The sequence below is a fragment of the Hippopotamus amphibius genome, chromosome 2 (assembly GCF_030028045.1).
Source record: "Hippopotamus amphibius kiboko isolate mHipAmp2 chromosome 2, mHipAmp2.hap2, whole genome shotgun sequence".
Lineage (NCBI taxonomy): Eukaryota > Metazoa > Chordata > Mammalia > Artiodactyla > Hippopotamidae > Hippopotamus > Hippopotamus amphibius.
Window position 1 is genome coordinate 87,711,123 of NC_080187.1, and position 16,006 is coordinate 87,727,128.

Sequence of the window (16,006 nt, forward strand, 5' to 3'; positions counted from 1 at the left end):
ACTCCCAGCTCCAACAGAACACCTGGCAAATAACGACCCTAAATATATTTGAATTAACAAAGAACAAATAAAGTAGGAAAATATTGGGAGGCAGCTGGACATAATGGTATAAAACTCAGAAGAGATGTCAGATATAGTCTTGGGACTCATCTACGGATACGTGAAGCTTGCCTTGAGACTGTTTGATGGGAAGAGAAAAGAGCCTAGGATAAAGCTTAAGGAACTCCAGAGCTTAATACTTAGAAAAGAAAAAGTCAGCAAAGAAGACTGGAAAAGGAGAAAGAAAAACAGAAGAGGATAATGTCATGAAAACGAAGATAAAAGAACATGTCAATGTCATGTCCAATATCCAATGTCACAGAATATTCAAGTAAAATGGAGACTATCAAGTGTTCAGTGGACATGGAAGTTACTGATGACCATGCTGAAATCTGTTATAACCCAGATTAGAACAGGTCAAAGGAGGAATTAGCCTGTATTTTTTTGTCTTAATTCAGTGAGATAAGTAAACGGAAACAGGAAGTTTAGACAACACTCTTTTGGTAAGAAGAGAAGGGGAAATAAAGGGCAGTAGTTGAAAAGAAGAGTAGGGTTGGAGAAGAGTTTTGGTTTTTTTAATAAGTGAGAAACTCAAGCATGTTTAAAAGCTGACCAGATAGAGGCACCAGTGAAGGAATGTTTATAGCAACAGAAGAAATGGATAAAGATATTACAGGACAAAATTCATCTGTAAAATACGCAAAACTAATAATTCTTTCTTTAGACATTAGTTCAATTATCTTTTTTTTGAAAAGCTATCTTTTACTCCCTGACTATATTAATTCCCTCTATTAAATTCTTCTCGGCACTTATTAGAGTTATGATTTTACATTTATTTGAGTAGGTCTTTTATTAATGTCTGTTTCACTGAATTCAAGCTCCATGAGGGGAGGAAATATAGTCTTTTATTTTTTGTCCTCATCAATGTATCTCCAGCATCTAGACAATAGTGAGTAGAGTTAAATATCATATTAAATATGCTCTCAACATGTTATCAACAGAAGATTGTTAAATTAGGATTCATCCACAAAGGCTTTAAACAGAAGGAGGAAGTTCTTCATATACTAATATGGAAAGATCTTTAAGCTATATTGCTGAGTTAAAAACAAAAGAGGAGGTGGAAAAGGTACGTTCTACTATAAAATAAACGATCCAATGTCTAACTGAAAGCCCTCTGAGTTGGGATGTAAAACCAAACAAACAAAAGCAAAACAAAACCAGACTTTAAGTTTTCTGCATTAGCATATCATTACTAACGTGCTTTTCAATGTTGTCATATTAAACATGTTAATATCGGGGGAAAAAAGAGAACATATGCTACTATTTTAATATTTACGTAAAATTCGTGTGTGCGCACGCGCGCGCATATTTGTAAATGTAGAGAATCTCTACAGAGAATCACAAGAAAATAGTAACTAGGGTTGCCTCTGGGAAGAGAATCTTGGTGGCCAAAGGTTGGGAAGAAAGAAATTTCATTTTTCACTGAAATTTCACCTTTTATCTTTGAAATCTTGTATTATGTGTACCTCATATTCAAAATTCAATTAGGTTTTTGAAAAACTGCAAATAAGCAAGCCAAAAAACAAAAACACTCTTCCATACCAAATAATCATGCATATTGTTCATGTGTTAGGAAACACTATGAGGACCAATTGAGCAAAGAGGCCCAGATGAAGATTTCTGCATATTATCAAAGCACAGATTCACAGACCAACATAAGGTTCATATCCATAGAAAAAGAAACACCAAATTTTAGTTATTAAAAAATTAAATAAGTAAGAGTCAAAATGGAATATATTATTACCAATGGGCACCAAAGTTTATCTGAAAAAACATAATATTTATAAAGCACCAATTATATATGTATGTGTGATAATTCTTGTAAAAGTTATTTTTAATCATTACTTTTAATTATTAAACATTTAAATATTCTATTAAATTCTTTGACTTTATCTATATTATCCTCATAGTAAAAAATCAGGCAATTGAGAAAAAGAGAAGGTAACTCAATCCTCATAGGTACATTTTATTCCAAGTTTGCTTTATAATTATAGAAATCTTAATATATAATTTTACATACAATAAAATTATATTTTATATAATAAATTTATTTATGTAAATATACATTTTATACAATTTTAAATTCAAATAGGATCATACTATACATACAACTATATAACATTTTTTCAGTCATAGTATGTCTCTAATACCTTTCGACGTCACATTTTTTTCAGTTGCATAGCACGCCATTGTTTAAATGAATTAATTTATCTGTTGTAAATGAATTTAACCAGTCCCCTACTGCTAAGATTTATAGGTTATTTGCACTTTTTTTCTATTACTGACAATACTACAATATACATCCTTACGTGTGTACTTGTATATCTTTGTATGCTAGATGCAATAAACTCCTACTACTCAATAAACTCCTAGAAATAGATTTATTCTACTCAATAAAATCCTAGAAATAGGTTTGATGGGTAAAGGGCTATGCACAACTATTTTCAGACAATTATTACCAAATTACTCTCTAAAGAGTCCAACTTGTGTTAACTACCATGAACAGCAAAAGTGCCTATTTCCCCACACTTTTCCAACGGTAGGCATTATCAACTTATTTCACTGCGCATTTCTTTAATTTTAAATGACTAAGCATTTTTTCATATGTTTATTAGCCACCTGTATTTCTTTTTCCATGAACTACCTTTTCATGTGCCCATTTCTATATTACATGGTCCACATTTTCCTTAGTGATTTATTATAGTCCTTTGCAAATTATGGAAACATAATCACTTTGTCGTACATGTTGAAAATCATTATTGCCAATTTGTCATTTGTCTTCTGACTATATTTTTAGAAACAAAATTTTTTTAAGTAACCAAGTTTATCAATAATTTGCTTTGGGACTTCTAGATTTTGTGTCATACTTTCCTTACTCCAAGGTTATAAAACACTTAAATTCCCTTTTTCTTCTGGTGCCTTTTTAACTTAGTTATATTATTTCCTCTTATGTATAGCCAGTTATTTAAAGCTATTTACGAGATAATCTATCTTTGTACATTGATTTGGCATATTATAATATTATGATTTATAATAAGGAATATGTATTTGATCTTCATCCATGGTTCCTGGCACATAGCTCCTAAAACCCTTGAAATTTCCCATATAAGAGCCATAAAGGCATTTTTTGTTATAATATTTAGTTTTACTCCCAGTTTGTGACATAGCTTCAGAGTGATAAAGGTGAAATGGGTGTCCTAAGGATGGGGGCTGGATGCCAGGGGAACCAACCATGTGATTAGAAGGTTGGAACTTTCAGTTCCAGCACCCCTCAACCTCCTGGGAAGACGGAGAAGCTAGAGGCTGAATCAATCGCCAATGGCCAGTGATTTAATCAATCATGCCTACATAAAGAAGCCTCCATAAAAATCCAGAAGAATGGGGTCCTGGGAACTCCTGGGTTGGTAAACACCTGGAGATACCCGTAGGGTGGCATACCCAGAAAGCATGGAAGCTCAGAGACTCTTCCCACATACCTTGCCCTATGCTGTTCCTGAGTTATACTTTTATAAAAACAAACAAACCTGTAAACCAGTAAATAAACTAGTTTCCTATGTTCTTTGAGCCACTTCAGCAAATTAATGGAACCTGAGGAGGAAGTTGTGGAAACCTCTAATTTACAGCTGGGTGATCAGAAACACAGGTAACAACCTGGCCTTGCAACTGGCATCTGAGGTGGGGGGGAGGGGCGTGTGTGTGTGTGTGTGTGTGTGTGTGTGTGTGTGTGTGTGTGTGTGTGTGTGTGTGTGTGTGTGTGTGTGTGTAGGGAAGGGGTGAGCAGTCCTATGGAACTGAATTCTTAAATTGTGGGATCTGACACTATTTCCAGGTACATAATGTCACAATTGAGTTCAATTGCAGGACACCCAGAGTTGCTTGGTGAAGGGAAATCTACACACACTTGGTGACTGCGAGTGTTCTGTGTGAGCAATGTTGCTTGCAGAGAGAGGAGACACACAGGAGTATGTTTTCCCTCAGAGTTGAAGTTTTTTCCTTTATACATGCCAACTTTATCATATATTAAATTCCTATACATATTCATAGCTATTTTTGAACTCTGTTTCATTGATTTCTCTATTTTGTCAGTACCAATTCTTAATTATGGTAACTTTATATATTTTTTAATTTTGCTGAGATATAATTGACATAACATATAATTCACCCAATTAAAGTGTACAATTCAACGTTTTTAGTAGATTCACAGAGTTGTGCCAGCATAACCACAATTTATAATACTGCTGCACCCACTAAAATATATGCTATATTCATTGACTGCCACTCTCCACTCTCCCAGCACCACACCAAACCCCTGAGCAACCACCATTCTTATTTCTGTTTCTAAAGATTTGCCTATTCTGGATACTTCATATAAATGCAATCATAAAATATGGCCTTTTATGACTGACTTCTTTCACAAAGAATAATATTTTCAAGGTTCATCCATGTTATAGTATGTATAAGTACTTTGTTTATTTTTACTGCTAAATAATATTATGTCATAGGGATAAGCCACATTTCATTTATCCATTCATCAGTTGAAGAACAATTGGGTTGTTTCCACTTTTGGGTTTTAATGCTGCTGCGAACATCCATGTACAGGTCTTTATGTGCATGTATATTTTCATTTCTCCTGAGTATATACCTAGGAGTGAAACTGAGTTTTATGGGCACTCTAGGTTTAACTTTTTTTTTTTAATATCCTTTTCTTTCCTTCCTTCCTTCTTCCTTCCTTCCTTCCTTCCTTCCTTCTTCTTTCTCTCTCTCTCTCTCTCTTTTTCTTTCTTTCTTGGCTGCATTGGGTCTTCGTTGCTGTGCACGGGCTTTCTCTACCTGCAGTGAGCAGGGGCTGCTCTTTGTTGTGGTACACGGGCCTCTCATTGCATTGCTTTTCCTTGTTGTGGAGCACGGGCTCTAGGCGCACAGGCTTCAGTAGTTGTGGTACATGGGCTCAATAGTTGTGGCTCACAGGCTCAGTAGTTGTGGCGCACAGGCTTAGTTGCTCCGCGGCATGTGGGATCTTCCCGGCCCAGGGCTTGAACTCGTGTCCCTTGCATTGGCAGGCGGATTCTTAACCACTACGCCACCAGGGAAGCTCCAGGTTTAACTTTTTAAAAAACTGCCAAGTGTTTTTCCAAAGGGACTTCCATTTTTTACCTTCCCACCAGCAAAGTGTGAGGATTCCAACTTCTCCACATGTTCACCAAAACCTGCTATTGTCCATTTTTTAATTATAATCACACTAATGAGTGTGAAGAGGCATCTCATTGTGGTTTTGATTTGCATATCCCTGACTAATGATTTTGAACATCTTTTAACATGTTTATTGGCCATTTGTATATCTTCTTTGAAGAAATGTCCATTTAAACTTTAAACATATTTTTAATTGTTATTTCTCTATTAAGATGTGAGAGGTATTTATACATTCTGAATACAAGTTCTTTACCAGTCACTTGATTGGCAAAGATTTTCTAGCACTTTGTATTTTCACTTTCTTTACAGTATCCTCTGAAGCATAGAAGTTTTTGGTGAAGTCCAATGTATCTTTTTTTTTTTGTCACTTGTACTTTTGCTGTGGCTCCTAGAGAGTCACTGCCTACGAGTTTCATAGTTTAGCTATTCTATTTCAGTCTAGGAACCATTTAACTTTTGTGTCAGGGTCCAAATTCATTCTCTAGCTTCTGGATACCCAGTACTTTCACCACCATTTGTTCAACAATACTATTCTTTCCCTCACTGAATAACCTGGCATCCTTTTCAAAAACAATTAAACAAAACTGTAGGGGTTTATTTCTGGACTTTCAATTCTTTTCTATTGATCTATATGTCAACATTATGCCAATACCACACTGTCTTGACTACTATAGCCTTGTAGTAAGCTTTAAAATCAGGAAATGTCACTCTTCCAACTTTATTCTTCTTTTTGCAAGATTATTTTGGCTTTTCTAAGTCTCTTGCATTCCCATATGAATTTTAGGATTAGCTTGTCAATATCTGCAAAAAGCCAGATGGGATTTTGATAGAGATTACACTGAATCTATACATCAGTTTTAGGAGCACTAATATCTTAATAAGTAACCATATCTTATGATCCATGAATACATAATGTCTTTACTTAGACCTTGTTTAATTTTTTTAAGTGATGATTTCTAGTTTTCAGCATACAATTCTTATATTTCTTTTGTTGTTACTCCTGAGCACTTTATTCCTTTTGATGCTATCATAAATGAAATTGTTTTCTTAATTTCATCTTTGGATTGTTCATTGCTGGTGTATAGAGATACAATTGATTTTGGTATTGATCTTGCATTGCACTCTGCAACCTCGCTAAACTTGTTTATGATTTCTAACAGTTGTGTGTGTGAATTCCTTAAAATTTTCTAACGTACAAAATTAAATGGTCAGCGAATAGATAGTTTACTTCCTCCTTTCCAAAATTAGTGCATTTTATTTCTTTTTCTTGTCTTATTGCCCTGGCTAGAACCACCAGTACAATGTTGACTAGGCATGGTAAGAGTATACATCCTTGTCTCATTCCTGATTCTGGAAAGAAAGTAGTCTTTCACCATTAACTTTGATGTTGACTGTAGGTTTTTCATAGATGCTTTTTCTCAGATTGAGAAATTTCCTTTCTACTCCTAGTTTGCTGAGCATCTTTATCATGAAAAATGTTGAATTTTATCAAATTTTTTCTCTATTCAGATGATCATTTGGTTTTTGTCATTCTATTAATAAAGTCTATAAACTAGTTGATTTTCAGATGTTAAACCAGTCTTACATTCTGGGATAACTCCCACTTGATCACAGTGTAAACTTTTTTTTATAAATTGCTGGATTCAGTTTGTTAGCATACTGTTGAGGATTTTGGCAACTATACTCAAAAGGGATACTGGTCTGAGTTTTCTTGCGATGTCTTTGGTTTGTTATCAGGGTAATAACACTAACTTCACATAATGAAAGGGGAAGTGTTGCCTCCTCTTCTCTTTTTTTGAAAGAATCTGTGAAGAATTTGTGTTAATTCTTCTTAAACATTTAGTAGAATTCACCAGTGAAGCCTTCTGGGCCTGGACTTTCCCTTATGAAAAGTTTCTTGATTACTAAGTCAATCTCTTTATTTGTTATAGGTCTATCCAGATTTTCTATTTCTTCTTTACCAGTTTTGGTAGTTTGTGTCTTTCTAGAAATCTGTCCATGTTATCTAAATTATCTAATTTGTTGGCATATAGTTGTTCACAGTATTTTCGTATAATTCTTTTATTTCTGTACAGTCAGTAGTTGCATCCCCTCTTTCATTCATGATTTTTTTTTGAGCTTAGTACAAATTTTATCTTACTTTTCATCATCTAATTCCATCAGCCACCAGTCAATGGGTTTACCTGGGGCAACTCATATTGCTACATTTAATTTTACCACTCAGCATTATTTAATTTGTATTTAATTCTTTTTTTAATTTAATTTTTAATTTTTTACAATAAACTGCATATATTTAGAGTGTACAATTTGGTATCCCAATTTCCCAATTCATTCCCCCCGCCAACCCTCCCCGCTTTCCCCACTTGGTGTCCATATGATTGTCATTCATGATTTTAACAATTTGAGTCTCCTCTCCTTTTCTCTTGGTCAGTCTAACTAAATGTTAATCAATTCAGTTATCTTTTCAAAGAATCAACTTTTGGTTTCATTGGTTTCCTCTATTATTCTGTATTATTATTTCTTTCATTTCTGCTTTAGTCTTTGCTTCTTTTCTTCCATTTGTTTTGGGTTTAGTTTGCTCTTCTTTTTCTAGTTTCTTAAGGTGAAATGTTTGGTTATTAATTTGAGGGGTTTTTTTAATACAAGTGACTGTAGCTATACATTTTCCTCTTAAACACTGTGTTAGCTGCATCCTATAAGATGTGATATGTTTCCGTTTTCATTCATCTTATTTCAAATAAGGTCAGTTCCCTTAAGGAGAGCTGCAGAGCTCTTTCCCCTTATAGTCAGCCAGCCTATCCCCCCTGGGCAGAACTCCTGTGTCACTGCATTGGAGTTGGAGGTAAGGATCCACTTTTTCCAGAACAACAATTCTGCTAAGTGCCCATTATGGGGGATTAAAACCGTGTTCTGGGGCAAAGGCAGTTGGCCCCAATATTCTTGGCCTGCCATGCTTGGGGCAGAACTTCTGCATTCAAAGTGAAAGCTGGATAGAGGAAGAGAGATCTGGTCCTTTCAGCCCTGCTTGCCTGAAGTAGAGTTGCTACATCCCAGGGGTCTGAGGGATGAGAAATTCTAACAGTGTCCCTCTCCTACAATGAAAGCATAGCCCCAGTCTTGGAGCTAGAAAGAGAGGAAGGGATCATCCTCTTGCAACAGCCCAGGATAGAGGTTCTGTAACATGGAGCAGTGGATGGAAAAGGGGTTGTGGAATCAGCCATGACTCAAATGCCACAGACTCTCACTGTTCTTACTGAAATTTACCAGATTTTCTTCTTTTCAATAGCTTGAGGTACAAGTTACATAATTCATCCATTTAAAGTATACAATTCAATGGTTTTTAGTACATTCATCGAGTTGTACAACCATCACTACAATCAATTTTAGAACAATTTCATCACCCCAAAAAAGAGACCCCATACCCATTAGCAGTCATGCCCCATTTTCTCTCAAACCCTTCAGCCCTAGGCAACCCTAATCTACTTTCTATCTCTACAGATTTGCCTATTCTAGACATTTCATATAAATTGAATTATAGATATGTTTGGCTTTTGTGTCTGGTTTCTTTCACTTAGCTTAATGCTTTCAAGGTTCATCCATTTTGAACAATCGATCAGTACTTCATTTCCTTTTATCCCTGAATAATATTCCATGTTATGTATATGCCAACTTTTGTTAATCCATTCATCAGTTGGTGGACATTTGGATTGTTTCAATTTTTTGGCTGTTATAAAAATCATTATGAAAATGTAGATGTATATTTTCATTTCTATTTAGTATATAATTAGGAGTACAATTACTAAGTCATATGGTAACTCCAATTTTAACATTTTGAGGAACTTCCAAACAATCTTCCAAAGTGGAGGCATCATTTTACACTCCCAGCATAAGTGTATGAAGATTCCAATTTTTTCACATCCTTTCCAATAATTGTTATTACGTGTCCTTTTTATTACAGTCATCCTAGTCTATGTGATAAAATATGTCATTATGGTTTTGATCTGCATTTTCCTGATGACTAGTGATACTGAGCAGCTTTTTATAGGTTTATTGGTCACTTTTATATTTTCTATGAAGAAGTCTCTTTTCAGATCTTTTGTCCATTTTTCTATTAGGTTTTTTGCCTTTTTATTGTTGAGCTATAAGAGTTCTTTATATACTTTGTTTAAAACTCCTTTATCAGATATATGAGCTGCAAATATTTTCTCCTATTCTGTAAGTTGTCTTTTTATTTTTCTGATGGTGTTCTTTGAGGAACCAAGGTTTTTAATTTTGATGATTAGTAGATTTTCTTGAATGAAAGCTTCTCCTTTGCCCTTAGGACAATTTTCAGAGCTTTATATGGTTGGTTTTTTGGGTTTTTTAAATTTTTCACCAGTTAAATTGTTTTTTTTTGCTAGGTTCATCAAACTCCTTATTCCATCATTTGGGAAGTTCTTCTCTACAATACATTTTAATGTCCTAAAGGTTTAGTATCCTAGATCTTCTTATTCAGTATTTTCCTAGTGCTATCATAGAATTATCTTTCCAGAGGAAATCCAGCATCATATTCACAAATTACATGCACACACACACACACTCCAATATTTCAATACATATATTATCTTTAATGCTCACTGAAAATCCTGCACCCTAGATACTATTAGCTCCATTTTACAATGAGCAAACAGATTCAGAGGGATAATATCACTAAAGGTCACACAAATATTAAGAGATGGGGTTGTGATTAAAATCCAGATCAATCTGTCTTCAAAATATATTCTTTCTATTATGAAATGCTGACTGAGGCTAAGAGCCCATCAATCCCAAGGAATAGAAATCTACAGAAGTATAAATGTAGAATTCCAGGAAAATTGCATGCTTGGTGTCAGCTTCATATAAATGTTCAATTACATTCCTGGTTCAATAATAATTCTTCTCTTTCAAGTGTAGGACTCAATCCTGACTAAATGATGAGCTAAATATGTGAAATAAGTCAGACACAGAAGACAAATACCATATAATCTCACTTACATGTGAAATCTAAAAACCAACCAAATAAAACAAAATGAAAACAGACTCATAGATACAGAGAACAAATGGGTGGTTGCCAGAGGGGAGGCAGGGGAATGGGTGAAGTAGGTGAAGGAAATCAAGAGGTACAAACCTCCAGTCACAGAATAAATATCACAGGGGTGTATTATACACTGTAAGGCACATCATCAATAATACTGAAGTAACTTTGTATGGGGACAGATGGTTACTAGACTTATCATGGTGATCACTTTATAATGTATTTAAATGTTGAATCACTATGTTACATAACTCAAACTAACATAATATCATACATCAACTATATTTCAATTTAAAAAGATGAGCTAAAATTTTAATACCCACAGGGAGATCAGCTCAATGCTTTGTGACAACCTAGAGGGGTGGATAGGGAAGATAGAAGGGAGGCTCAAGAGGGAGGGGATATGGGGATATATGTATACACATAGCTGATTCACTTTGTTGTACAGCAGAAACTAACACAGCATTGCAAAGCAATTATACTCCAGTAAAAATTGAAAAAACAATAAAAAACAAAACAAAAAATATAATACATAATAAATATAATTATATAAATACCTAAAAATCAATAAAATAAAAGTTCAATACCATTGCAATTTAAAACCAAATTTAATGTCAAATTAGCCAGGAAATACTGATTAGTGTAAAATTTTTCAAAGAATAAAGAAAAGATTTGATGAATGACAAGGCTTAAAAAGAATTAACTATGCCCATAGAGGGAACCTAGCTCAACATAATAAAGGCCATATATGACAAACCCACAGCCAATATCATCCTCAATGATGAAAAACTGAAATCATTTTCTCTAAGATCAGGAACAAGACAAGGGTGCCCACTCTCACCATTATTATTCAACATAGTTTTAGAAGTTTTAGTCACAGCAATCAGAGAAGATAAAGAAATAAAAGGAATCAAAATTGGAAAAGAAGAAGTAAAAATATCACTATCTGCAGATGACATGATACTATATATAGAAAACCCTAAAGATGCTACCAGAAAACTATTAGAGTTAATCACAGAATTTGGTAAAGTTGCAGGATACAAAATTAATGCACAGAAATCTCTTGCATTCCTATATACTAATAACAAAAGATCAGAAAGAGAAATTAAGGAAACACTCCCATTTACCACTGCAACAAAAAGAATAAAATACCTAGGAATAAACCTACCTAAGGAGGCAAAAGACCTGCATGCAAAAAATTATAAGACAATGATGAAAGAAATCAAAGATGACACAAACAGATGGAGAGATATACCATGTTCTCGGATTGGAAGAATCAACATTGTGAAAATGACTGTACTACCCCAAACAACCTACAGATTCAATGCAATCCCTATCAAATTACCAATGGCATTTTTCACAGAACTAGAACAAAAAATTATACAATTTATATGGAAACACAAAAGATCCCAAACAGCCAAAGCAATTTGAGAAGAAAAAACGGAGCTTGAGGAATCAAGCTTCCTGACTTCAGACTATACTACAAAGCTACAGTAGTCAAGACAGTATGGTACTGGCACAAAAACAGAAATATAGATCAATGGGATAGGATAGAAAGCCCAGAGATAAACCCACATACATATGGTCACCTTATCTTTGACAAAGGTGGCAACAATATACAATGGAGAAAAGACAGCCTCTTCAATAAGTGGTGCTAGGGAAACCGGACAGCTACTTGTAAAAGAATGAATTTACAACATTCCCTAACACCATACACAAAAATAAACTCAAAATGGATCAAAGACCTAAATGTAAGGCCTGACACTGTAAAACTCCTAGAGGAAAACACAGGCAGAACACTCTATGACATAAATGACAGCAAGATCTTTCTTGACTCACATCTCCTAGAGTAAAGAAAATAAAGTCAAAAAATAAGCAAATGGGACCTAATGAAACTTAAAAGCTTTTGCACAGCAAAGGAAACCATAAATATGACAAAAAGACAACCCTTGGAGTGGGAGAAAATATTTGCCAGGGAAGCAACTGACAAAAGATTAATCCCCAAAATATATAAACAGCTCATGTAGCTCAATATCAAAAAAACAAACAAGCATATCCAAAAATAGGTGGAAGACTTAAACAGACATTTCTCCAAAGAAGACATACAGGTGGCAACAAACACATGAAAAGACGTTCAACATCACTAATCATTACAGAAATGCAAATCAAAACCACAATGAGGTATCACCTCACACCAGTCAGACTGGCCATCATCAAAAAATCTAGGAACAATAAATGCTGGAGAGGAGAAAAGGGAATCCTCCTGCACTGCTGGTGGGAATGTAAATTAACACAACCACTATGGAAAACAGTATGGATGTTCCTTAAAAAACTAAACATAGAATTACCACATGACCCAGCAATCCCACTACTGGGCATATACCTGGAGAAAACCATAATGCAAAAAGATACATGTACCACAATGTTCACTGCAGCATTATTTACAACAGCCAGGACATGGAAGCAACCTAAATATCTGTCAACAGATGAATGGATGAAGATGTAGCACATATATACAATGCATTACTCAGCCATAAAAAGGAATGAAATTGAGTTATTTGTAGTGAGGCGGATGGACCTAGAGTCTGTCATACAGAGTGTAATAAGTCAGAAAGAGAACAAATACCGTATGCTAACACATATATATGGAATCTAAAAAAAATGGTATTGATGAACTCAGTGGGAGAGGAAGAATAAAGACACAGAGGTAGAGAACAGACTTGAGGACATGGGGAGTTGGGGAAGGAGAAGCTGGAACAAAGTGAAAGAGTAGGTATTGACATTTACATACTACCAAATGTAAAACAGATAGCTAGTGGGAAGCAACTAACACAGGGAGATAAACTCAATGATTGCTGATGACCTAGAAGGGTGGGATAGGGAGGGTGGGAGGGATGCTCAGGAGGGATGCTTGGGAGGGAGCCTTAAGAGGGAGGGGATATGGGGATATATGTATAAATACAGCTGATTCACTCTGTGGTACAGCAGAAACTGGCGCAACAGTGCAAAGCAATTATACTCCAATAAAGAGCTTAAAAAAAAAAAGCTTAATAATAAAGCCTTATGCCCATACTATAAATTTAGGAAGCCAGCCATATAATGCACATTTAAGTACACAAATACAAACACACACATTTGATAAATATTATTGAATAGTATTAAATTTTTAAGGATCACTAAGAGAAACAGAAAGTGCTGTTTATATTAGCAAAAACAATGCTCATATATAAATGCTACTCCTATTCTTGGTGAAAAGCAGGAATCAACAAATTTTTAGTAAAAATTCAGAATAGAACATTTATTAGCCCATTAGTTTTGAATGCCTTCTGCAAAGTCAGAAACATGTACTTCTAAAGCAAATCTAAGTGATCATCTGATGCAAAAATATTATCAAGAAACATTAACTTTACCACAAAGCAAAGCAATCAAGTCACTTGCCAAAATCCTATCTAATGCTAGCAATCACTATTATTATATAATCAGTCAAGCCCCCAAAGTACAGGGAAAGAACATACACTTGACCATGTTCAATCACAAGTTCTTTAGAGAATAAAATATTCTTTGAGCAAAACCTCATGAGAACTAGAATTCCCTTTTCAATATACGGTCTCTCCTAGAGCTGTAACTAAATATTACTGAGTGGCAGAAAAACAAATCTCAAGAAATGATGGAAAAAAAAAAAAAAAAAGAAAGAAATGATGGACTTAAAAAAATTTCACTGTAGAAAGCACAAAGCAAATCCTAATAATACCAATTTGAAAATGATAGCTCCCCTGCTTCAAGAGAAGCAGATATAAAAACTTACAGTAATGACTTAAAAGACCCAACTGGATCTACTGAGCCTCTGATGGGCTTTAATAAGCATGATCACTAAGCAGCTTAAACTAGAAATTCAGTTTTATTTAGTAGTTGGTTAAATCATTATTAAATTCATAGAATTTAAAATTAATAGTTCAATTTTAATCAAAACTTTTTAAAGTCAAATTCAAGTGTATAACACAGAACATGAAACTAATTTTGTTAAAAGCTTAGATGTCCTATATTGAAATTCTATTAATTCTATGACATTAAAAATAATAATAATATACTACTCATTTGCTAATCATATCTTCTAAACCCACACATTGAATAGGAGGAATTTCATGAATATAAAAGTACAATTAATGTTGGCTGGGTTTATATTCCTTAAATACCAACAAAATACTCAACATACCCAGTTTGAACTTTTCCAAAATTATGTTCTATATCTGTATTCTATCTCTTGAAACAGGGAAGCTATTCCTTTGCAACTGGCTTATTGACACTTTGTGTATCCTGACCTAGATGATTTCTATGGTTTCTTCCAGTTCTGAAAGGCTATGCAACCTTAGGTTATACAATTGTTATTTTTAAGTCTCAAAACTTCCTGAAGCCTTTGCATATTATTAATAATACCTTGATCTCACTAGTAAACCTATAGAGGAAAGTGGCTTTAATTTTCTCTTACAATGTAACATAGAAAATAAAGACCAAGACTTGAATAATGGCCATGAATGTGACGTAAACTAGAAAACAAGCTGTTACCTCATAGGGAGAGAAAAATTACCTGTAGTTAATTTATGCTTCCCATCTTTATTCTATAAAAGCTGAAACCATTGTGTTCAAAAGAAATATAACTGTGGGAAAGGCACACTAGGGATCCCCAGCCCCTGGGCCACAGACCAGTTCGGAACCAGGCTGCACAGCAGCAGGTGAGTGGAGGGCAAGCTAGCGAAGCTTCATCTGATGGGCTTCATCCATCTGTATTTACAGCTGCTCCTCATCACTCACATTACTGCCTGAACTCTGCCTCCTGTCAGCATTATGGTGAGTTGTATATAATAGAAATAAAGTGCACAATAAATGTAATGCACTTGAATCATCCCGAAACCATCCCCCCACCACCACTTGCCCCGGTCTGTGGAAAAACTGTCTTCCACGAAATGGGTCCCTGGTGTCAAAAAGGTTGGGGACTGCTGTACTAGGGTACATAGGTCATAAGATGTCATTAAAACAAATTTTTATTTCCAAAGGCAAAAAGTAAAAGCCTCTTCTTAAGTCATTTTCTCTTCAGTCAAAAACAATTATGAATTCAAAGCAAAAATAACAGCCAGACTTTGACGATGAACTAAAAAAGATTAGATATTTTATGGTTTAAAATTTTAATATGATAGGTATTTTTTTAGAGAGAAATTTATAAGATTCTCCCTCACAACTCAAAGGCCACTAACCTACTGAAAAAATAAAAGGAAATAAAGGAATATGTACCCAAAAAAGGTATTTAAGAAAAGCGATAGGTGAATTTTTTAATAAAAAGAAAACTGTACTTACTATTTAAAGTAGTAGTATTTTCATTAAATAAAGTTTCATTAAATATTTTTTAAATTTCTTATTATGGTCAGGTACAAAGAAAGCAGTAGTTCTAATTAGAATAAAATAGAACAAGTTAAAAGAGAAAGCTAATAATAAGGAAGGATAAAAAGAGGAAGACAAAAAAAAACAGAAAGATGGAAGAAAATAAGACATAAAGCTAGGGCTTTAACAGAGATGAAAAAACAGAGAGGAACATATAAATAGTTAGGCTGACCCATGCGAACTGTAGATCACTTAGGCCGCAACCTGAATACGTTTCTGAACATCCCATTG

At 34.4% G+C, this 16,006-nt stretch overlaps 1 protein-coding gene across 1 annotated transcript in view; it reads right to left on the reverse strand.

Annotated features, from left to right (window-relative positions):
* The window catches only part of CCDC171 (coiled-coil domain containing 171), a 317,707-nt gene that overhangs the window by 206,370 nt on the left and 95,331 nt on the right, over positions 1-16,006 (reverse strand). The window lies entirely within an intron of this gene.